Here is a 24,118-nt window from a genome sequence, read left to right as displayed (position 1 = left end):
TCCATGGTTCCCATAGCAAAACATTTTCAGTCCTCATTTTCCTGATTTTGCTTTCCTCCTGAACCCGGTTGACTACTTAGGTCTTCTTGAAACTTCCCCTTCCCAAGATGCTACTCATAGTTAATTCTCCTGAAATCTGAGAATTTCTTCTTTTCTGCACAAAGAAATAGTGATGCAGAAACATTTTTATTCTAATGAAATTTTTAAAAGCCAGGTGTTTCTATTTATAATTTGCTTTCTTTTCATTTTTAAACATTCTTGTCAAGGATATGTACATTTATTTCTAGGGTTATCCTAACACAGTACCATACACTGGCTGGCTCGAACCAGCAGAAATATATTTTCTTCCAGTTCTAGAGGCTAGATGTCAAAAATCAAGCTGTTGGCAGGGTAGTTCCTCTGTGGAGGCTCTGAGAGAGAATCTTTCCCTCAACCCTTCCCCAGCTGCTGGTTCCTGCCAGCACTTCTTGGCATCCCTTGGCTCGCAGATGCATCCGTCCAACTCCTGCCTCTGTCATCCATCAACATTCTCTCCGTGGATCTCTGTCTCTTTAAATCACTCTCTTTAATGAAGACACCAATCATTGGATTAGGACGTGCTGTACAAAATCTTCATCTGATTTTGAGAACATCTGAAAAGACATTATTTCCAAGTAAGTTCACATTCACAGGTTGCAGAGGCTCCAACATATCTTCTTGATATAAGTCGACATATAACACTATGTTTATTTTACTTAAGTGGTAGCAAAAGAAATCTGACAGGTAGGCTTGTAGGAGTCATTTTCTTTTCATCTATGTCTTATTTGTCTTAACTTAAAAATCTTTACATGGATATAAATATATAGATACCAGTGCACATGCACTTACACATAATATGTACTTATTGCTGAAAGATAAAATAGATAAACTCTTGAAGACATGGACTTAGGCTAGGGATTTCTGAACAGAATCTCCACTGAACATGAAATCATACCAAGAAACAATAAATGGGGCCATATCAAATAGCAAAATAAGTGACCAACAGAGTGAAGAGACAACATACAGAATGGGAAAAACGTATTTCCAGCTACTCCTCAGACAGAGTCTAAAACAGAGGACATACAAAGAACTCAAGAAATTAGACCCCCCCCCCAAGCAAAAGATCCAATTAAAAAAATTGGAAACATATTAACAGTCTTGGAGGCCAGGGATACAGCTCAGTGGCACAGTGCCTGCTTGGCAAGCCTGAGGCTGTAAGTTCAAATCCTGGCACAAAAAAAAAAGATTAATAGACATTGCTTGGAAGAAGAAATACAAATGGCCATTAAATACATGAAAAAAAAGTTCGATATCACTAGTTACTAGAGAAATGCAAATTAAAACAACACTGAGATTTTTGCCTCATTCCAGAAAGAATGGTTATCAAGAAATCAATAATAACAAATGATATGATTCTGTGGGGAATAAAGAATCATTCTACATTTCAGGTAGGAATGTAAACTAGTACAACCACTATGCAAGTCAATATTAATCTAAAAGATTGACCTATAGTTCCCTTTTCTGGTTTTGGAATTAGTGTAATTCTAGCTTCCAGGAATGACTTTAGAAGTCGCTCTTCCTTCTGATTTCCTCAAGTAGTGTGAGGAATATCGGAGTTAGATTTTCTTTGAAGTTCTTGCAGTATTTGGAACTAAATCCAGTGGGATCTAGACTTTTCTTAGTTGGTAGGGTTTTTTCCATAATTACTTCTTCAATTTCATTGCCTACTATTGGAATATTCAAGATTTTTATAGCTTCCTGCTTCAGCTTTGGTAGTTCAAATGTATCTAGGAATTCATCCATTTCTTTTTGAATTCTCCGTTCTGTTGTACAGGTTCACAAAGTAGTTATTAATAATCTTCTGTATTTCAGTCTAGCCCATTGTGATTTCACCTTTTTAATTTCTAATTGTATTGATTTGAGTCTTTTATCTCTTCCTGTTTTGTTTTGTTTCGTTCTTTGTGAGATTTGTCTATTCTGCTTATGCTTTCAAAGACTCTGCTCTTAGGTTCATGGATTCGTTTTTGTTGTTGTTGTTTTTTTTTGTTTGTTTTGTTTTGTTTTGTTTTTTGTCTCAATTTGACATATTTCTGGTCTTATCTTTATAGTTCCCTTCCTTGTACTAGCTTTGGATTTGGACGGTTTTGTTTTTCTAAGATTTTGAGGTGGATCATTCAGTTGCATATTTGGAGTCACTTTTTTCTGATGTGGGTATTTATAACTATCAATTTTCCGTTTAGGACTACTTTCATTGTGCCACATAGGTCCTGGTGTTTTGAGCTGATTAATTCTGTGACCAATTGATTATTCAAGCATGTATTGTTTAATTTCCATGCCTGTGCAAAATTTTTGTGGGTTTTTTTTTGCCATTGCTTTCATTTCATTATGTTGTCACTTGCTAATATGTATGGCATAATTTTAATTTTTTGGATATATTAAGCATGCTTTATTAGCTAGTGTATGGTATAGGTTGGAGAAAATTCCATGTGCTTCAGAGAAGAATGTATACTATGTTAATGTTCAGAGGAATACTCTGTAGATATCTATTAAGTCTACTTGTTCTATGGTCTGGTTCTGTTCTGATATTTCCTTGTAGATTTTTTGTCTATTTGTGACAATGAAGTATCAAGTGCTCCACTATATTTGTGTTGATTTTATCTGATCTTTTATTTCCAGTAGCGTTTGTTTTATCAAGCTGGGAGTGTCAGCATTCAGTGTACATGTCTATAATTGTGGTCCCTTCCTCTTGAATTGTTCCCTTAAACAATATATAGTAAATTTCTTTGCCTTTTCTGACTAATTTCTGCTTAAAATCCATTTTGTCTGAAAATAAGGTCACTATTCCTGTTCTTTTTCAGGCTCTTGTTTCATGGAACATTTTTTTTTTAAATTGTTAGTGTATGAGTTTCCTTTGGGGCTAAGTATGTTTCTGTGTATCTCACAGTGTTGGATTTTGTTTCTTGATCAATTCTGTTGATCTGTCTTTTAATTGGAGAATTGAGACCATTCACATTGACAATTATTACTGAAAGGTTTTGCTTTATTCCTGTCATATTTTTTCGCATTTTTTCCTATTGCTGTTTCTCTTCTGTTCTGTTTAACTGCTTATCATAACCTCCTCATATGTATATTCTATTAAATATTTTTGCATTATTAGATACATTGTCTCTTTCTGGGAGATCCATGAGAATTTGGAGTGTTGGTTTGCTAGTCATGAATTTCTTGAGGTGCTCTTTGTCATGGAAAAACTCTGTTTCTCCATCAATTTTGAAAGATGGTTTCACCAAATAAATCAGACTGGGTGTAAGTTGTTTCCTTTTAGGACTTGAAAGACACTCCAGTCTTTCCTGGTCTTTCAGGTTTGTGCTGAGGTCTGCTGTATTTGTGATGGATTTGTTCACACTTAAAAATGATGTGCTGGGATTCTGTTCTTATGTTGGACTTCTAGAAATTTGACTATGCTGCATTATGTAGAGGTTCTTTTCTGATTTTGATTACTTGGGGTTCTATATTCCTCAACTACCTGCACATCAAATTCTTTTCTCTTATTTGGAAAATTTGCTGCTATTATTTCAATAGCCAGATTTTTTTCACATCTTTTGTGCTATCTTCTGATTTTTCACTAATTTCAATTAATCTTCAACTAGTCTTCTTTATGTCATCTAGCAGCTGTTGGATCCATTTTTTTCATGTTCTTTTGTTGTTTTTAAGATATTTCTGAGTAACTATTTACTGGCATCAACCGTCTTCTAGCTCTGATACTCTGTCCTCGCACTGGTTATTTCAGCTGTCTATAGAGTAGAATTTTCACCTTTTCATACATTCTAAATCTTTGCTATGCTGATCATTCTAGGTTTTTGTACTGTTTTGTTTAGCTCAGCTAATGTCTTCACTGGTCATTTTGTTTCTTAGATTTCCTCCCCTGGATGCTTTTTGCAGGCATCTTGTTGTCATGTTTCCCTTTGTTGTCTGTGTTGAGACTTGTGGGTTGATTACAGTGGAAAGCTTTGTTGTTAGTATGGAGACTTCTTTAGTTAGTGTCTACTCTTCAGTCATGCTGAGGATGGATAACTATTATCCTTTGCTTCTATCCCAGCATCCAGTCTCCATTTGCTCAGGAAGAGAGGTTGCAACATATGTGGCCCACTTCCCAGTTCTCTGGGAATGGGCCACTGTATTGTTAATGACACCAAAGCAGTTCAGTTGTTGGCACTTTAAGAAAGCCAGTTAAGACAGGTCTGCAGAGGAGGAGCTGGGCATATCTGGGGTGCCCTCACTGGCCTCTCTGCGTGTCTGGAGGACTCTGGATTTCTGCGCCCAGACTGCTGGAGTTCCCTCAGGCTTCCAGGTGCAGTGAAAGAGAGAGGTGGGTTTAAGGCTTACACATCAGCCTCCCCATTCCCGGCTTCATTTGGAGACCTGCTGAGCTCCCAATAGGTGGGCTGGCTCACACTACCAGCCTAGCCCAGCCTGTTTAGCTGCCGCGCCTGGCCACAGGTCTGCAGAGGAGGAGCTGGGCAGATCTGGGGTGCCCTCACTGGCCTCTCTGCGTGTCTGGAGGACTCTGGATTTCTGCGCCCAGACTGCTGGAGTTCCCTCAGGCTTCCAGGTGCAGTGAAGGCGAGAGGTCTGCAGAGAAGGAGCTGGGCAGATCTGGGGTGCCCTCACTGGCCTCTCTGCATGTCTGGAGGACTCTGGATTTCTGCGCCCAGACTGCTGGAGTTCCCTCAGGCTTCCAGGTGCAGTGAAGGAGAGAGGTGGGTTTAAGGCTTCCACATCAGCCTCCCCATTCCCGGCTTCATTTGGAGACCTGCTGAGCTCCCAATAGGTGGGCTGGCCCACACTACCAGCCTAGCCCAGCCTGTTTAGCTGCCGCGCCTGGCCACAGGTCTGCAGAGGAGGAGCTGGGCATATCTGGGGTGCCCTCACTGGCCTCTCTGCGTGTCTGGAGGACTCTGGATTTCTGCGCCCAGACTGCTGGAGTTCCCTCAGGCTTCCAGGTGCAGTGAAGGCGAGAGGTGGGTTTGAGGCTTCCACATCAGCCTCCCCATTCCAGGCTTCATTTGGAGACCTGCTGAGCTCCCGATAGGTGGGCTGGCCCACACTACCAGCCTAGCCCAGCCTGTTTAGCTGCCGCGCCTGGCCACAGGTCTGCAGAGGAGGAGCTGGGCAGATCTGGGGTGCCCTCACTGGCCTCTCTGCGTGTCTGGAGGACTCTGGATTTCTCTGCAACCAGGGAGGGTCCACAGGTTCCTGAAGCACTGCGGCCTGTGGTGAGTACCCTAACCCGGCTGCGAATGAAGAACTGTGGAGCTTCCAAGGGGCAGGTGGGCGCACAGTGTCCCTGAGGCCCAGCTTGTCTGGAACTGCGGAGTTCTGAGCAGGCAGAGGAGGGCCACTGGTTCTGTAGGCCTAATGGCTTGGAGTAGCGCGGCGCCAGAGTCCCAGTAGCTCCAAACATAGAAGGGGATTTTCAACAGATCCTGAGGAAGCTTTCAAGTAACACTTGAAACACAGAAATATAGGAAAATGACAAAACGAAAGACCAAATTACAACCTCAAACCTCCAGCCCATCTCAAGAAACCCTAGGAGCGATGTATATAGAAGAAAATATATCCCATCCACCTCATATATCGGACACAATAGCCACTGAAATTGACAAGCAACTCCAGGAAGCTTTAAAGAAATTCAAACTCGAAATAATCTCCCAGATAAAAGAAGAAATGATAAAAGAAATGAAAGAGATTCTAAATATATCTAAAGAAAACACAGATCAAAAATTGGAGGAACTAAACAAAAAGATAGAATCCCTAGACGAGCAATATAAGAAACAAACAGAATACATAATGCAGATGCACAGAGATATACAGGAAATAAAAAACTCCACTGAAAGTTGTAAAAACCGCCTCAATGAAAGTGAAGATAGAATTTCAGACCTTGAAGACAGGATTGCAGCTAGTGAACAGGAAAGGAAAGATCTTTTGAAAATAACAAGGAACCAGGAAACAACAATTCAACAACTGCAAGACGATGCAAAGAAGAATAACATAAGAATGATAGGGATTAATGAAAGAGAGGGAGACAACATGAAGGATGTCAGGAGGATATTTAGAGAAGTAATAGCTGAAAATTTCCCAAGCATGAGATCAGAAACTGACATCAGGATCAGTGAAGCATATAGAACTCCAAACAGTCATAACCAAAATAAAACTACACCCAGACATATAATAGTCACCATCCCAGAAATCCAACACAAGAATAGATTATGAAAAGCTGTCAGAGAGAAAAGACAAATCACTTATAAAGGAAAACCTATCAGAATCACAGCAGACTTCTCAGCACAAACGATAAAGTCAAGAAGAGCATGGAGTGAAATATTCCAGATCCTAAAGCAAAATGATTTCCAACCAAGACTGATATATCCTGCAAAACTATCATTCAAAATAGATGGTGCAATACGATACTTCCATGACAAAGAACAGCTGAAGAACTTCATGAACACCAAACCAACCCTGCAAAAAATATTGAAAGACAGTTTAGATACACAAAGGAAAAAACCACTAAGCAAAGCAAATAATTAAACAGAACCGAAAGATAAAGATGCAACAGCAGAGAGATAACATTCCTACAATTAACCAGCATTTAACAGTAATAACCATTAATGTAAATGGTCTCAATGCACCAATCAAAAGAAACAGACTAGCAGAATGGATCAAGAAACAAAATCCAACCATATGCTGTTTACAGGAAACCCATCTAACCCAGAAAGATACTCACAGACTGAAAGTCAAAGGATGGAAAACAATTCTTCATGCAGCAGGAATCCAAAAAAAGGCAGGAGTAGCCATTCTGTTTGCAGACAACGTGAACTTTAAACCAACAATGACCATAAAGGACAAAGAAGGTCACTACATACTCGTAAGGGGAAAACTCCAAGAGGAAGAGATAACTATCTTAAATATATACGCACCAAACTCCAGAGCACCCAGTTATATAAAACAATTATTAACAGAAATGAAAACTCAAATTATCAGTAACACAATTGTAACAGGAGACCTTAATACACCACTGACACCAAGGGACAGATCAACCAGACAGAAAATGAGCAAAGAAATAACAGAACTGAATCACACCTGTGAACAAATGGGTTTGATAGACATATACAGAATGTTCCACCCAACAACATCAGAATACACATTCTTCTCAGCAGTGCATGGATCATTTTCTAAAATAGACCATATATTAGCTCACAGAACATATTTAAGCAAATGCAAAAGAGTTGAAATCATCACTTGCATATTATCGGATCATAGCGCTCTGAAATTAGAAATTAATGACAAAGGATACTACAAAAATTCTGCAAACACATGGAAACTAAATAACACACTCTTGAGTAATCAGTGGGTCACAGAAGAAATTAAAGAAGAAATTAAACAATACCTAAAAGAAAATGAAAATGCAGATACAACTTACTGGAATCTGTGGGATGCAATGAAAGCCGTCCTGAGAGGAAAATTTATTGCACTGAGTACCCACATCAGGAAAACAGAACGAATACAAGTAAATAACTTGATGCTACACCTCAAACAGCTAGAAAAAGAAGAGCAAGTCAAGCCCAAAGCCAAAAGAAGAGAGGAAATTATAAGAATCAGAGCAGAAATCAATGCAATAGAGACTAAGAAAACAATCCAAAGAATCAACGAATCAAAGAGTTGGTTCTTTGAAAGAATAAATAAAATCGATAAGCCCCTAGCCAACCTTATTTAAAAAAGGAAAGAAAAAGCTCAAATTCATGCAATAAGAAATGAAAAAGGAGAAATCACTACAGACCCAATAGAAATACAGAGGATCATCAACACCTATTTCGAAAACCTCTACTCTCAAAAGTTTGATAACACAGAAGAAATAGACAGATTCTTAGAAGCATATGAAGTACCAAAGCTAGATCAAGAGGATATAAAACTGTTGAATAACCCAATCTCTGCTAATGAAATTGAGAATGTAATTGGGTCCTTGCCCACCAAGAAGAGCCCAGGCCCAGATGGATTCACTGCAGAATTCTACAAGAAATATAAAGAAGACCTAATGCCGACACTCCTCAAACTATTCAATGAAATTGAAAGGGAAGCAATCCTTCCTAAGTCATTCCTGGAAGCAAATATTACTCTAGTACCAAAACCTGAGAAAGACCCAACTATAAAAGAGAACTATAGACCGATCTCCCTAATGAACACAGATGCAAAAATCCTCAATAAAATATTGGCAAATAGGATCCAGCAAATCATCAAGAAGATTATACACCATGACCAGGTGGGATTCATCCCAGGAATGCAAGGATGGTTCAACATACGCAAATCAATAAATGTAATCCACCATATCAATAAAGCCAAAAATAAGAATCACATGATCATCTCTATAGATGCAGAAAAAGCCTTCGATAAGGTCCAACACTTATTCATGATAAGAACTTTACAGAAAATTGGAATAAATGGTCTTTACCTCAATATAATAAAGGCCATTTATGACAAACCAACAGCCAGCATCATACTAAATGGCCAAAAATTGAAAGCCTTTACTTTAAAATCGGGTACAAGACAAGGATGTCCTTTATCACCACTCCTATTTAATATAGTACTGGAAGTACTAGCCAGAGCAATTAGGCAAGAAAGAGAAATAAAAGGGGTAAAGATAGGAAAAGAAGAAGTTAAATTATCATTGTTTGCAGATGACATGATACTCTACATAGAAGACCCCCTAAACTCCATTGAATTACTCTTAGATACAATAAATAAATTCAGTAATGTGGCTGGATACAAAATCAATACTCAGAAATCAATAGCATTCCTATACACGAACAACAAAATCACAGAGAGGGAAATAAGAGAAACTGGACTATTCACATTAGCAAGCAAAAAAATGAAATATTTAGGAATTACTCTTACGAAAGAAGTGAAAGACTTATACAGTGAAAATTATAATACACTGAAAAAGGAAATTGAAGATGATCTCAGAAAATGGAAAGACATCCCTTGCTCATGGATAGGAAGAACAAACATTGTGAAAATGGCCATTCTCCCAAAACTGTTATACAGATTCAATGCAATCCCAATAGAAATACCATCAACATACCTTATAGATCTAGAGAAATCACTCCTAAATTTCATCTGGAACCAGAAGAGACCTAGAATCGCAAAGGCAATTCTAAGCAGCAAAGACAAAGCAGGAGGCATCACAATCCCTGACTTGAAGTTATACTACAAAGCAACAGTAGTAAAATCAACATGGTATTGGAATCAAAACAGAGCTGAAGATCAGTGGAATAGATTAGAAGATACAACCACAACTACGAACACACTCAACCACCTTATTTTTGATAAAGGAGCCAAGCAGGTTCACTGGAAGAACGACAGTCTCTTTAATAAATGGTGCTGGGAAAACTGGCTCTCCATTTGCCGAAAACTAAAGCTAGACCCATGTCTATCACCATGTACTAAATTAAAATGTAAATGGGTCAAAGATCTGAATATTAAAACAGAAACACTAAATCTATTGGAAGACAAAATAGGTAGAAACCTTGGAGACATAGGAGTAGGTAAAGAATTCATGAACAGGACTCAAACCGCACGGGAAATACTTCCCAGAATCAATAACTGGGACCACTTCTTATTAAAAAGTTTCTGCATGTCAAAAGAAATCTCCAGCATAGTGAAAAGAAAACCCACAAACTGGGAAAAGATTTTAGTGAACTCTCTCTCAGACAAGGGCCTCTTGTCTAAAACATATAAAGAATTAAAGAAACTCAGACCTCCGAAATTCAAAGATCCAATCCAAAAATGGGCATCTGAGATGAATATGTAATTCTCAGATGAAGAAATGCAAATGGCAAATAAATACATGAAAAAATGCTCATCATCATTGGTCATTAGAGAAATGCAAATTAAAACCACACTGAGATACCATCTCACTCCTGAAAGAATGGCCAGGATCAAGAAAACCGACAACAAATGCTGGAGAGGCTGTGGGGAAAAAGGAACTCTCCTGCACTGCTGGTGGGAGTGTAGACTGGTACAGCCTTTGTGGAGATCTGTCTGGAGATTTCTCAAAAAGTTGGGACTGGAAATCCCATTTATTCCAGCTATTCCACTTCTAGGCATATTCCCAGAAGAACTGAAAGCATCATACCACAGTGATATATGTGCACCTATGTTTATAGCAGCACAATTTGTAATCGCCAGATCTTGGAAACAACCCAAGTGCCCATCAACTGAGGAATGGATAAAAAAGTCGTGGTATTTCTATACAATGGAGTATTATTCAGCTATAAAGAAGGATCACATTGAGATATTTATCAATAAATGGGCACAGCTTGAGACCATACTCATAAGTGAAATAAATCAATCTCGCATGTGTGAATACCGAATAGTTTCCCTAATGTAAGTAATGATTCAAATATATAAAAATATGTGGTAATCATGATTCCCCATTAGGTGGCCTTGAAGCCTTATAAAGTTTTCACTCATTAATTAGAAAGGCTTTATTCTGGGCTTCTTGATATGAAAATATTTGAAGCTAGAGTATATGAAGTTTTACCCAAATATTTCAAGGAAAAAGACACTATGGTAACTACTATTAAGTCAGGTTATATGGTGGTGAAGTACTAGGTTATTGAAACAGTCATGCTGTGACCTCTATTGTTATATTGTTATGTCCTGTTTTATCTCAATCTCCCCCTTATTGTTTCAAAAAAAATTATTTAGTCATTTCTTATGTTTGTCTTAATTAAAGAAAAAATTCAAAAAAATTAGGATATATAAATAGTAACTCTTTTCGATTTCCTATTAACTTGTTTTGAAGTCCTGTAGTACTCCCACGATCTTGTTTTGACTGATTAGACTCTGTTCCATTCTATATGATAGTATCAAGTTTGAAGACATAGGCAACTACTTTGAAGACAATAAGATTCACTAAGATACCCATTCTGGTTTGACTATTGTCTTCTTTGGAAGTCCTGTAATGTTTACAACGCCTAAGTTTTATTGGTCTTGTTCTCTACTGTTTTGTCCAACTTTATAATATCTAATAAGATAGACAATTCTTTTTAAGGAAACAAGGGACAACGTTGATAACCATTGTTGATAAACTTGTACTCTGTTCTACACCATGTGCTACGTCTATCCTTGGTATTGACTGACAGCTTTGTTTTGCCATATTTGACTGTATTCTTCCCCCCCCCCCAAAGAAAGTAATAAGCACTAAGGAGTAATAAAATCCAAGATGTGTAAATTTTGTTGTAAAAAAGAGAGGGAAAAAAAAAAAAGAAAAGGAGCTCTAACGGATATAACAGCAAGTGTGTTTGGGGGTGTTAAATAGCTGACTTTATCAATGTTTTTGGAACATTGAACACAGCTGTTTGCAGTCTCCCTGTTTGAATGTCCACCTTGTGTTCTTTGATACTGTGATTTGAGGAACTATTTTCAAGAAAATAGTGTGTAATCTACTAGCAGGTAATTTCTTACTGTTATGGTTTTTTGTTTTGTTTTGTTTTGTTTTGTTTTGTTTTGTTTTGTAGTTCTGTATTGCGTGTACCCTTATGCCGCTTTGGTTTGTTTTGTGTTTTTCTCTTTTTCCTCTTAAATAAAAAAAAAAAAAAAAAAAAGAAAGCCAGTTAATAGCAATAGCTATGTCACTTTGGCTATAGTAATAAAATCAGCACAATAATATTATCACAGCCAAATTGGATATTAACAAACTCTAAGAAGCCTAGTCTACCACCTTAACCACAGAAAAGAGATCTATAATTGTAGTATAAATACTAAGACTAATAAAATATTGACCTAAGGTAACTATCTACTGGAACCACTTTACCTCCACTAGCAATAGAACAGTTTTCAACAGTTGTGGCACAGAGTTAACCAGCTGCCTAAAAAATCATAAAAAGATTTGAAAAATTAATCAATGGAAGATAAGAAAAAGAATAGAGATGTGAGTTAGTGTGTCCTATTGGTAAGGAAACTAATAATATAAGAAAAACTAAGAAAAGAATGATCAAGATCAAGAAACCCAAAATACAAGAAGTAAAAAAAGATAAGGAAGAAAAAAGTTAAAAGGGAAAGAGAAAAACTCAAACTCCTACAAAACTATGAAAGAGAAAAATAATAGAAAATTTCTAAAATTCTAAAACAAAAAAAAAAGATTGAGTGAAAAACAAAAACCTTCTGGAGTTTTGGTTGAGTGGTTTCTTTCAAAGATCTGTAGTCTTGGAATCCAGCCAGTCATTAATCTCCTCTTAGCTTTAGGGCCTGTGGGTTTGTGAGCTGTTCTTTCTGCACCTGAGACATCCCTGTCTGTTCACCACAGTCTAGGGTAACCATTCAAGCTGAGGCATGTCTGTACTCATGTTGGTAGATGGGAGAAGCCATCAGCCCTCTGGTCTCTGCTAGATAAGGCCACAGGCAGGAATTCAAACAGGCAGATCTTAATGACCTGTTGTTATGGCTTGGATCTTGTCCCCCCCACCCACCCCCAGAGCCTCATGAGGTCATAGGGAGTTTTGAAGGTGGCTAGGTTAGGATGTGTGGTGCTAGGATCAAGTGTGTGATGCTGCAATTAAAGATGTGATGCTGGGATTAGCATACCCCACCTAGGTGTTAGTGGCACCTCACAAAAGGCCACCACAAAGGTTATCTTTGAAGGGATAAAAACAGAGGTTGCTGTCACTTTCTGCTGCTGCTTTAGTTGCTACTGCCCCATTGCTTTTCTACCTACAAAGAACTGTTTCTCCTCTGTGATGCCCTTGCCTTGGAGCCAGCCAAGTATGAACTGAAATCTCTACAAACTGTGAGTTGAAATGAACCTTTCTTCCTTTAACGTTGGGTATCAAGTATTTTGTCTCAGCAGTGATAAAAGTGATTAAGATACCTGGTTTCTCCTTCTGGAGAGCAGGATCCATGCCTTTCCTAGCCTGAGTTTATACTTATCAGGTGGTCTATGTCTAGCCCATACCTGCTCTGTGGTGGTTTTCTGTCGTTGTCTCTTGCCCGGTCTTTTTGGAAAGGTAACAGTGGAATCCCTGCAGCTGCAGGCTAGGTCCATAGTTTCTCCTTTCAGCTGGTCCTCCAGGCTTACCTTCACTCCTCAGGCCTTGAAATTGTCCACTATCAGGTCTATTGGTTAGTTCATACCTCTGCCACCCTGTGCCAAAGGGAGGCAAAATGTAGAGCTGTCTTGAGCAGTGACCTACTGCCTGTTTCTCTGCTGTTTACTCTATTATCAACTGAATTATATCATCTTCAAATTCATATGCTAAAGGTTGAACTTCCACTGCAACAGGCTTAATCGTTTTGAGCCACCATAACAAAATACCACAGACCAGGCAATTTAAACAACAAACATTTCTCACATGCCTGAAGACCAAAATTCCCAAATCTGGGTAACAGGATGGTGGTTTCTGGCAGGTTTCTCTACCAGGCTGCAGAGAGACAACTTTTCTTTACACCATTCCATGGCATCAGGAGGACGAGAAAGCTCTTTGATATTCTTTTTATGAAGACATTAATCTCATCCATGATGGTGACACTTTCATGACCTAATTTCCTTCCAAATACCCCATCTTTTAATGCCAACACATAAGAATTTGAAAAATCACAAGAATTTAGTTAATTGCAACAATTGTGTTTGAATGGAGAGTCTTTTAAGAGCTAACTAATTTTAAATTATGTCTTATATATGACTGATATCCTTATTTCAGAGAGAAAGACGTGAGGGATTCCCATGTGCAAAGAAAAGGCCATGTGGGAACACAAGGAGAAGGCAGCCATCTGCAAGTCAAAGAGAGGCTAAAGGAGAAACTGACCTTCCAGAGACCTTGACCTTCCAAACTCCAAAATTATGCCAAAATAAATGCGCTGTTTAAGTTACCTGCTCTATGTTATTTTGTTATGGCAGCCCTTGCAGACAAAAACGTTTGAACAGTTCGTTATCCTGTGAATTTAACTTCTCCCTCTGTGCTTCAGACTCCAAAATCATAATCTCTACTCATAACTTCCCTAGGGTTTGACATGTGTTTCTTGATGGAGGTGTCATTAAACATGGCCAAAAGAAAATCACCATGGGCTTTTCCTACTTTATCCTTCATTTAAAGACCACTCTGCCCAATGACACCCAAGCCAGCAACATAGGACTTCACATGCAATCAATCACTACCCTGCTGATTCTGTCTCATTAATATCTCCCAATCCAAATCCTCTTCTCCATCTTACTGCCATAGCTTAAGTCCAAACACTCATTATCTCTTACCTGGACCACTGAAATACCCTACTAATTGGTCCCCTTGCAGCCACTCTTGACCCCTTAAGTCCATCACTTCTAAGATAACCAGAGTTATTTATATAAAATGCAAAGTGGATTTTGTTTTTCTGCCTCATAAACCTGTGCCTTGTTTCCCTTTCCTTCAGGTCCCCAACCTGTTTATAAGACCATCTCTTACCTGCCCTGTTCATCCTTTTGGTCTCCTCTCTCACTTCTTCTTGCCTTAATGTGATGCTACAGATTCCTTGCAAATGGTGGTTCACCTGCCTCTTTGTCTGTGGTTTTAGCTCCTGAGACAGGGGAACTCTTTCTGCTCCTGCCTTTTATCAGCGTTACAGATGAAGTCCAGGAAATACCATGTCCATGAAGCCCCTTTGAATCCCAGATGAGACATAGTGTTCTTTGTGCATGTGATCAGAGATCCCTGAACACTCAGATTATGTGTCTGCCTAACCTAACTATCAGCACTGAAGCAGTAACTTTTTAAACCATATATCTACAGTGGCTGTCCAGGTCCCCGGCATGAAGTACTTGCTAAAGAAATGCTGGTTAAGTGAAAAAAAGGAAAGCTTATTTTATTACTCAACAATTCCACAAACTGTTAGTTAACAAAGGAATAAATGACCACTTCATTGTGACTTAATAACATCTCAATAATCATCTTTTGAATAGATCAGGGTTTCTCCACCATAACTTTATGGACATTTGAACTCTGTAATTCCAGGGTATTTAGCAGCATCCCTGGTTTCAATCAGACAGCTGCTTCCTGCCCCTTATTCATGACAATGGAAAAGTCTCCACACGTTGCCAAATGTCTACTGGCCAGCCAGGAGTAGAGGAGGGCATGAGGAAAGATAGGACTGCTCACTGGAGACACTGATATTCAGCATTGATTTTGCATTCAGAACAACTCTGAAGGCAGGGATTCCCAGAACATTTTATTTGGTCCCTGGGGATATCAATTATTCTTTGTACAAACAAATCTGCCATAGTTTATCATATGTCATTAAAGATATTTAAATCAACTGTATGTAAAATTTTTAAGAGTTTTTCTAATTATCTTATAAAAAGATGAGATCATGTCATTTATTGTTCTATAAAAATGTAGGGCTTCTTTTTTTAAAAAATTTAAAAAGCATATATATGTGCTGATTCTCATTTGGGAAGGAAAGCAGTCTACAATTTAATTTGAAAGCAGCTCTCCTCTGTATAGGAGAGAGGGAACAAGTGAAGGAAGGAGGGAAAGGGAAAGAGAAAGGAAAGAGGGTTGTTAATCCAAAGGGGGGAAGGGAGTTTTATGTATTTCCTTTGCTCTCTGCATGATTCTGACCCATTACTATTGATCAGTGTGGTCAATATTAAACAAAGAACAGTGAACTCTATTACACAGCCTGGTCAGACAAAGGTCAATCCAATATTCTGGATGACAGACTTTCCAATATTCAAAGTATTCTATTAATAAACACCAAAAATGAAACTATTGAAATTCTTTGAGACAAAAGGAACATTTCCTCCTGTGTGCTAAGAAGTATGAAGTTTTGAATGTAAATCACACAGATGTGAACTCTAGACACTGAAAGTTGGGGGATATAAAAATTTATGAAATTGTCACACGGATGGGGTATAATTAAAAAATGAATAAACTCTGTAGAGAAGGAAGGAAGGAACATGACCTAGAATTCAGAAAGTGACACCCGATGTAAGGCAGGAAGAAGGAATCTAAGGAATTAACTAAAAGAGACAGGAAAGGATCAGCCACAGAGGGAGAGGATGGAGGGGATGGCACGAGCTGAGAACCTCTGGGAAATGAACCCAGAGCAGAGGGGAGCCTGATAGAGCTGGGGAGGTAACCAGAACCCTCAGGCCATGCTGAGGGCGGGTGTAAATGCCACCCTCTGAGGTACAGTTTAAGAAACCCTTCCGGCCTCGGTCTGAGGGAGGGATGGATAATGCAGAGTGGAAGGCATGAGGAAGACTCTAGGGCCTTACCTATGTCAAGGTTCTCATTCTTCTTTTTAAGCTCAGGCCAAAAATACTTTCCTGTCTTACGATGTGTCTGAACTTTGAAAACATTCATCTAGGTGAAAGAAGTCAGTCACAAAAAGCCTTCTGTTATGTGATTCCACTCATATGAAACCCCCAAGTAGGCAAATCCATGAGATAGAAAGATTAGTGGTTACCACGGGCTGCAGTGAGGGGGAACAGGGAGTAATCACTAATGGCATCTTTGTTACTTTCTTCATTGCTGAGACAGAATACCCACAGTTAAAGGAGGAATAGTTTATTCAGCTCCCAGCTTGTGGAGGTTTCAGTCCATAATCAGCTGTCTCCAAGACAAGGTGACACAGTGAAGGGCAGCGCCGAGGAGAACAGTTCACAGCAGGCAAACTACAGCAAAGCACCAAGGGAGAGAAAGACAAAATTCGTACTGCCAGTTATATCGTATGTAGGCTACTCACTCCATGGCTGGTGTAGCATTCACATCCTTAACTCTCGCATCACGCACGCTAGACACAGCCACCTCTGAAAAAGTCCTGTGACCACGTGAGGCTTCGGTGGGGCATACATAAGTGGATATAGGGGTTCCATTGTGAGAGATAAAAATAATCAAGGATGAGATGGTGGTAATGGTTACATATCTTTCACACATTGAAAATCAATGAATTAAACAATTTATAAGGAATAATTTTGTTGCATGTGAATTATATTTTCATAAAGTTGTTATGAAAAGAAAAAATAATTTTTTAAGTCTCAAGCCAAATGTTTTAAATTTTTCAAGTACAAAGAAGGTTGAGCTGACTTTCAAAAATCTCAACCTTAAAGTCTTGTTCTTTACAATGCTCCTTGTATTCCAAAATTGTTAGTCAAATTCTATTAATTATATTGAAATAGAGATATTTAAATAAGAACAGCTAATCAATGATTGAAAGAGAGCATCATAATTCCCAAATCACAGTTTTTGTTCAGGAAAATTATAAAAGCATCAACCACTGAGTATTAGATCATTTGGAATTTTACCATTTTGTCAGTTCAAGCAAACAGCAGATTTCAACTTTTAGCACGATTTTCATTTTCCACCCAGACAGCCACTTAGTAGATATGTGATATCAATCTTGATTTTCAACCTCCGCTTTCTGTGTGAATTTAATTAAGAAGTAATTGTGCAAGAATGTGTTTTAAAACACAAATCTCAACTACCCTATTATTACATTTACAGATGATTACCATGTGAATTGGCTTTATGTTATGTTAGGATATCAGAAACACTGTTCTTTCAAGGGACACAGTATCATATAGTACATGTATGTAACAGCCTTGAAGAATTATGACTGTGATTGTTTATTCTCAAACTCAGATTTGCATTAAAATTAAGATCTAGGAAAAAAGAATCATTGTGTAGGTCATTGTCTATGTCAGACTCTTTTTGGTGTGACACCAAGTCCAAGTCAACAAAATGTAACTGAAAACATGATTTTGTGGCTCACTTAACTGCAAAGCTCAGGAAAAGTGCTACCTTCAGGCATAGCTAGACTCAAAAATGTCAGGTCTGTTTTCTGCTAGGCTAATTCCTTTTTTAGACTCCAGTTTGTCCGTCCTAATAGTAGGTGGAAGCAACAGCTCCTCTTGTCTTTTTCTGGGCATTCTTAGCACCAGATTCACTGCATTTCATGACTTCTAATTGAGCCTTGTGCTCCACCCTAGATGGGCCACAAGGGCTGGAAGAATGGCACACGCTGACGTGGTGGGCTTGGGCCACATGCTCATCCCTGCAGGTGTAACTCCCACTTGATGCACATAGACTGAAGAACAGCAGGTGGATGAAGCCCTAAAATAAAACAGCAGTGGGCAGGCCCTTCTAGAGGTCCTTCTCAGCCAGTGACACTTCTCAGATATTTTTTTCTTTGATGCACAAGTAGAGCCAAATTCTTGTCCCCCTAGAGCCACTCTCCCCACTTCAAAGCTTGCTTTGTTCCCCGGAGGCTGATTTGAATGGACAAGAGCATGTCTGTGAGCCCTCCAGCTTCTAGTTGGGCTTGGCAAGTGGAAAACACTGAAAGGACAGGAGGGAAGGAAGACAGGAAGGGGAAGAAAAGAGTACGGGTTTGCTTGAAGAAAGCAACAGTCCTAAACCAAGCCTGAAAGTGCTTGTGAGACTTACCTCTCTACTGAACTCTGCTGGCTCTGTGAATTAACACCTTTGCTTGTCCTCTTGGCCCTAGAGATGGTGAGGACTCTTTCCTGTCCAACATCTAGGGCATCACACTTTTGCTATATTTAGGATCTGGAGGTCTCCCAAAGATTCACGTAGTAAAGGTTTGGGGCCCAACTTGGGGATAACAGAAAGCTCTAGAGCTTTTAAAAGGTGAGACTTAAAGGGAGATGCTCTGACCTCTAGGGGGAATGTGGGACCCAGTCCTTCTCTCTTTTGCTTCATAGCCATAGACAAGTGCTTTTGCTCTGCCACAGGATTGCACCATGATGTGCTGCCTCACCACAGGTCCAAGGGCCACAAGATCATGAAATGGAACCTCTGATACTGCACACAAAAAGAAATCTTGTCTTTTGATAAATTAATTACCTCAGGTGTTTGTACTAGTAACAGAAACAGACTAAAACACTTTTTTTCCCTAGCATTACGGATTGAATCCAGGGCCTTTGTTCTGAGCTACATACCCAGTCCTTTTTGTTTTTTATTTTGAGATAGGGTCTCACTAAGTCATTGTGTTGCCCAGGTTGAGCCTATATTTGACTTCTTCCTGCCTCACCCTCCTAGAATGCTGGGATTATAGGCATGCATCATCTGGCTACTAAAACAGTTCTTTGTGGGATTCATTAAACCCTGCTGATAGATATGAAAATAATCCCTTAATTAAAACCTTTATGCATTTTTGTAATTTGACTGCACGATCTATTTCCTGCTGGGACTCTGTGCCTATCATGAGCCTGGCAGCCATATCTCTCTGTTCTTCACATTTGTCCTAGAAGTTTGGTACTGTGACTCCCTAGTTGACAGATAAGGGGACTAAGCCTCAGGGGTTAATATGAGCAAGTCCCACAGCTAGCAAAACCCAGTTGAAACTGAAAGCAAGGTCTAATTTCTCATTGTGTGTATCCAAGCTGTATCTCAGGCCACAACCTGAAACACAGCTTCCACACCCATCCTCTCACAGTCTTTCTCCACATAGCAGCCAAATTGAGAAGCCAGTATCATTTATTCTATAGATCTGGCAAGGTAGCATGAGGAGCCAGTGAAACATCAGGCAAAGACACATTAGTGAAGAACCTTGCAAGTGTAATGCACTGGCAATTCAATATGCCTGTAAGTCCTCTGGGCATGTTCAGAGTTTGATTCTTTGCCACTGGAAGAGTCAGAGGTGATGTCAGAGCAGTAGTGTGAACCTACGCACACATGCTATTTGTTTTTCTTTCACATCAAAAGTTGTTAATGTATGATTTGTGTACTCAGGTGTAATTGCAGTGTTGGCACTTTGTGATAAATAAGTGGGTTTCGGGTTGCAGCTGGGGCACTCAGTCTCTAAGACATTATTATTAATCTTAGGGGAAGAACTAAATCTAAGGATGCAGTTCCTCTGGAGTTAACTTACCCATCTTCATCTCTGGAAACTCTTTCTGATAGCCCAGGAGAGTAAAGCACACACTCTATATGCCAGAGAATTTATGTCATGTAATATTATTTGCTTTCTGTGCTTTATCCCACATTCTACTCTATTGTAATAGTTTCTTTTGCCCTCTGTCTTTTACTAGACTACAATTTTGAGAAGTTAAATCTGTCATCTGTATCTTCATTGCCTAACACATACATATAGACAGGAGCCAAATACACGTCTATGAAATAAATGGCAGCAGTGTTCCAAATGAAAAACCATACTCAAGAGTTTCTACTAGCTAGCTCCTTCCCAAAGGTGGAGCTGTCTGAGACACTGGTGAGTGCTTCCTTCAGTAGGAGGACGGGTTGGGACTGCCGAGACTCTATCCAAACTCTGTAATTCCATAATTCTGGGTAACAGCAGTGTATGTAATCTCATCAGGAAATGGGCTTCTCATGACAGTAGGTATTAAAACATCTTAAATTATCTTCTGCAATTTCTACCCCAACTTCTACCAGTGATCATATAACTAAATATACTATAGATGCTAAGAACCAGATTCTTGTTTTTGTAGAAAAGACTTGAATAAACAAACTGATGAAATTCAAATAAGGTCTTAAATTTAGTCAAAAGTATTCCACCAAGGATCATTTCTTGGTTCTGATCATTGCACTATGTTTAGTTATGTAGATGTTAGCACTAGGCGAAGCCAGGTAAGAATATTGAGAAAATTTTAGACTATTTTCAAAATGCTCCTATAAATCTCAAATTTATTTAAAAAGGAAGCTGTCCTAAGTCACCTTCTTTTAAATCCAGACTCTTAGATCCTAATATAGGTGATAAAGTCTCACAATTATTTCAGTGGGGTACAACACATTAATGGCTTGGTGTGCTACACAGGGCTGCAGAATTTCTTTGTTTGGATGTAATCTTGGCAATCACAGTTTGCTGTTCTGCTCTTGAGGAAATCCCTCAGTCTTCTCTCTGACCATCTACAGCTTTGGTGGCAAACTCTGCCACAGGAGGCTATTTGTTATTATTGAAAACTCTAAAATTTTTCTATCACTATCCTAATGCTTCTACCAGGACATCTACTGGGATAGCAGCATACCATTACCTCAATATGAATTGCTGGAAATGTCTTTCCCCTTCTATCCATCAAGCAGGGCTGTGTCTTTTGCCAGTTCTCCAGACCCACGTGCATGGTGGCTGTTCAGATATCCAAGGAGTCTGCAGCATCCATTCTGTGACTTTGCTCCCTCAAGCAAAACATCCCCGTACCTTTCCAGACGACATAATGAGGCTTTAATAGGGGCTTCAGTTGCCTTCATGAAGCTATTTCTGAATTTTTTTTATCATCCACACAACTCTTGGTTGAAGAAATTCTTACATGCAAGTCAGTTTGTAACACAGATAAAAATAAAACTTCTCTACTGGCCTTGGCAGGAGAGGAGCCTAAGGACTTTTTGACTCTCTAACTCCTTCTTACAACTCTCTAACTCTTTCTTACAGAACTATAACCTTGGAAACCTAAAACTTCCCAGCATAAAATTAAACTATTCCCTAAACTGAAGGTATAAAGGAACAGTTCCCACCTCAAATCTCAAAGCAATTTGAGGAGAAATGCTTTTGAGTACATGATTTCTGCTGTCCTCAAATTACACCACATAGACATTTCCTAACATAGCCATTCAACGGATCACATATGGAGATAAAAATTAAGACTAAGACATAAGATTTACAATGTATCAATTCAAGAAATTTGCGATATAGATATGAGCATCAGGCCATTATGTAGATGAGAAAAAGGGGCAGGGAGATGAAACAGCTTATTCAACTCAATAAGAAGGCCAGCCCAGGTTTTTAATCTTGATTTCTCTATAATTCTGTGGGTAACAGATTCTGAGTAACAAGAGTGTATGTAATCTTAGGAAATGAGTTTCTCATGAGGATATGTGTTAAGAAATCTTAAATACATTACATAGTTTCTACTACCAGTGAACATATAATTGAATATACTGTAGATATAAGAACCAGATTTCTCATTATTGGAGACAAGACGTGAATAAACAAAATAATGAAATTCAAATAAGTTCTTTAGTTAATAGTATTTTACCAAGGGTAATTTCTTGGTTCTGATCATTACACTACTGAGTTATGTAAGATGTAGCATTAAGGAAACTCAGGGAGGGCAGTGAGAAAGTTTTGTACTGTTCTCAAAACTTTCTTATAAATTTCAAATTCCTTTAAAGATTATGGAATTCAGCCTTCTCACCTCACCTCCTTGTCTGTCATCTTGCCTACAAGTCACCTTGCAAACCTGTTGTAAACACTGTCACTGGGATACCAATATAGACACACATCCCTCCCCTTAGATACACTTAGTGTCTCCTTTAAGTAGCAGTACTTAGAAAGAAACTTCTCTGAGGGACAGAGGACTAAACATTCTTAAAGTGGCACACCTGCAGAGGAGGCAGGGACATCTACAGGCACTCTCAGGCTACTTCCCACTTCACCTGGGGGTGAAATGGGCTGAGACTCCACTTGTGCTACGGCCTATGGCTCCCCCTTTCCCTCCAAATGGGGCAAGTTCTTGTGAGCCACTGTCTGCAGCCTCCATTCTCCAGGCAAAGACAAGGGTGGTGACCATCTGTCATTGCTGCCTGTCCAGCATCCAACCTCCCTTGGCCAAACCTCCCTCCCATCACCCTTTCCCCCGCATATTTCTAGAGGCAAAACCTGGTTGAACCTGATAATTGGCTTCCAATTCCATGTGATCCAAGCCACACCAACAAGTCCCAGCATCAGAACATGTAAGAACCAATGGAGAAGATGATCTCTTCTCTCTGAGGCTTGCTGGTTGTGTAATTACAAACCTAGCAGTCATCTTGTCACCAGGAGGAAACATGCCATGGGTTTAGACCAAAGAAAAGAAAGTAAAACCAAGAGATGACAAGAGACAGATTGCAGAAAACGTCACCTTAGCTACTACACCTCTAGAGCTCTGGGCTCTTAGGCTCTAGCCCTCCCTTTTTCCCTCTCTCCCATCTTTACTTTTATTAAGTGTTTCATTGGGACACAATATCCAACACCCACAATATAAAAGGCAAAGTGTTATCACTGGTACCAAAAATAAAGTCAAACATTTATTTTGGCTCACAGTTTTTAGAGGTTTCAGTCCATAGTCAGCAGGCTCCAAGGCAGGACAGCAAGACAGATGGACATGGCAGGGAAGAAATAGCTTATGGTGTGATGACAGAAAGCAGAAAGGGATCAAGGGATAGGGAGGGAGACAGACCCTTCCTGGCCATGTCTCTGTGACCCACCTCCTTCAGTCTTCACCTCCCAAATAACATTTAGCTATTGTTATGGTTTGTGTTTAGATGTCCCCCGCAAAGCCTCGTGTAGTCATGGGGGTCAGGCCTTTCAAAGGCAGCTGAGTCTAGCATTTGTGATTGGCTTGCTGTCTAGCACCGGGATTGGCAGTGTGATTGGCAGCTACTAAGGGGTGGGTAGCTGGCATACAATATAAGAAAGGGAAGGAGCTATGCTTTTCCCTTTTTGCTCTTGTCACATGCAGCAACCATGAACACTGCCCTTTAGCTACATCATCCTGCCTTGGAGCCAGCTGACTATGACTGAAACTTCCAAAAACTATAAGCCAAATAAACCTTTCCTTCCTTCATTTTGGGCATCAGGTATTTTATTCCAGCAATGAAAGAAAAGTAACTAAGACAAAATTTGGTACTAGTGGACTGGGGTCATTGCTGTGACTGACATGATCATATGATTCAAGAGGCTTTAGAAATGGCTTGTGGGGAGAGTTTGGAAAGGTTCTTAGATGGCACCTGAAAAGATAGAGCTAGAATGCCTCTGGCTGTTCTGTGTGGGATATTCTGGTCAGAGTTCAGAAGGCCGATAGCATTTCTGCGGGTAAAGACCAGACTCAGGAGGTTTCTGCTGGAAAGAAGGACTGCATTGGTTTTTGTACTCCAAATAATGTGTGTTATGGCTTGGCAGAAAGTTTGTCTACATTTTCTTGTGTCCAGAGACTTTGCCTGAGACTGAGATTAAAGGTAGCAGACTAATTGATCTGGCAGAAGAAATTTCAAGGCAGTTGAATGTTGAGGCACGGCATGGCTATTGTTGGAGACCTTCAGACAGATTTATGTTGTGAATCAAC

Source organism: Cavia porcellus, unplaced genomic scaffold (assembly GCF_034190915.1).
Source record: "Cavia porcellus strain 051 isolate PalLab524CR breed Dunkin Hartley unplaced genomic scaffold, mCavPor4.1 scaffold_10, whole genome shotgun sequence".
Taxonomy (NCBI): Eukaryota; Metazoa; Chordata; class Mammalia; order Rodentia; family Caviidae; genus Cavia; species Cavia porcellus.
This window is presented reverse-complemented; position numbering follows the sequence as displayed.